The following is a 1,976-nucleotide window of genomic DNA, read 5'->3' on the forward strand; positions in this document are numbered from 1 at the left end:
TGTAAGCGGCTGAGTGCCTCATTAGGCATTAGGCGGTCAGCAAGTGGTTAATGTCTGTGGCCACCATTATTTTCCAGCATTGCCTTAACCCTCTTGGGCATGGAGTTCACCAGAGCTTTACAGGTTGCCACTGGAGTCATCTTCCACTCCTCCATGATGACATCACAAAGCTGGTTGATGTTAGAGACCTTGCACTCCTCCACCTTCCGTTTGAGGATGCCCCACAGATGTTCAATAGGGTTTAGGTCTAGAGACATGCTTGGCCAGTCCATCGCCTTTACCCTTAGCTTCTTTAGCAAGACAGTGGTTGTCTTGGAGGTGTGTTTGGGGTCATTATCATGTTTAAATACTACCCTGCGGCCCAGTCTCCATGCTCTATTTCAGTATGTCACAGTGCATGTTGGCATTCATGGTTCCCTTAATGAACTGGCGCTCCCCAGTGCCCGCAGCACTCATGAAGCCCCAGACCATGACACTCCCACTACCATGTTTGACTGTAGGCAAGACACACTTGTCTTTGTACTCCTCACCTGGTTGCTGCAACACACACTTTACACAATCTGAAGCAAATAAGTTTATCTTGGTCTCATCAGACCACAGGACATGGCTCCAGTAATCCATGTCCTTAGTCTGCTTGTCTTCAGCAAACTGTTTGCAGGATTTCTTGTGCATCATCTTTAGCAGAGGCTTCCTTCTGGGAAGACAGCCATGCAGACCAATTTGATGCAGTGTGCGGCGTATGGTCTAAGCACTGACAGGCTGACCCCCCACCCCTTCAAAACACTGCAGCAATACTGGCAGCACTCATACTCACTCATACATTCAGGGGTATGGGAAATTATTCACACCGACACAGGTTGAACTGGATGGACTATTGCCTTTATTCAACCTCAACTACTATATATGTGTACAACCTCTGGATATGATGCTTAGCACGTGCACTCAACTATTTTGGTCGACCATGGCGAGGCCAGTTCTGAGTGGAACCTGACCTGTTTAAGCACTATATGGTCTTGCCCGCCGTGCTTCAGCTCAGTTTCAGGGTCTTGCCAATCTTCTTATAGCTTAGGCCATCTTTATGTAGAGCAACAATTCTTTTTTTTCAGATCCTCAGAGGTGCCATGTTGAACATCCAGTGAGACCAGTATGAGAGAGTGAGAGCGATAACACCAAATTTAACACACCTGCTCCCCATTCACACCAGAGACCATGTAACACTAACAAATCACATGACACTGTGGAGGGAAAAATGGCTAATTGGGCCCAATTTGGACACTGTCACTTGGCGGTGTACTCACTATTGTTGCCAGCGGTTTGGACATTAATGGCTGTGTGTTGAGTTATTTTGAGGGGAGAGCAAATTTACACTGTTATACAAGCTGTACACTAACTACTTTACATTGTAGCAAAGTGTAATTTCTTCAGTGTTGTCACATGAAAAGATATAATAAAACATTTACAAAAATGTAAGGGGTGTACTCACTTATGTGAGATACTATAGATCTGACACAGAGAGATGAACAGTTTTGAAACACGATGTCTTTCATCACATTAGCACTCCCACATTTGTGATGCAACACAGAATAAATGGCAAAGCATGCACTGAACACTGTGATCCAGAAAAAGACATTGCCTTTCCTTAGGAACAAGCTAGGTGAATAAATACATGAGCATAGGGGAAGTGATCAGCCATGACACTTCAAACTGCAGCCACAACATGTGTGCCTATCATTACAAAGTAAGGCAAACAAACGACACATGGAATATAATTACACTAGTAAAAACTACTAATGCATTTGATAGTGTACAATGTCTTTGAAATATGACTGTTCAAAGTTGTTTAATAGTAAGTTTAATAATCCTGCCACATCCAAATGAAGGTGTGCTAATAGGAGCACAGAATTTACAGACAATACATAAACATGACATGGCAGATGGAAGATCTGACAGTTGCTGAATCCTTCTGTAGAAATTGC

Source organism: Pelophylax lessonae (assembly GCF_965119305.1).
Source record: "Pelophylax lessonae genome assembly, chromosome: 12".
NCBI classification, from domain to species: Eukaryota; Metazoa; Chordata; class Amphibia; order Anura; family Ranidae; genus Pelophylax; species Pelophylax lessonae.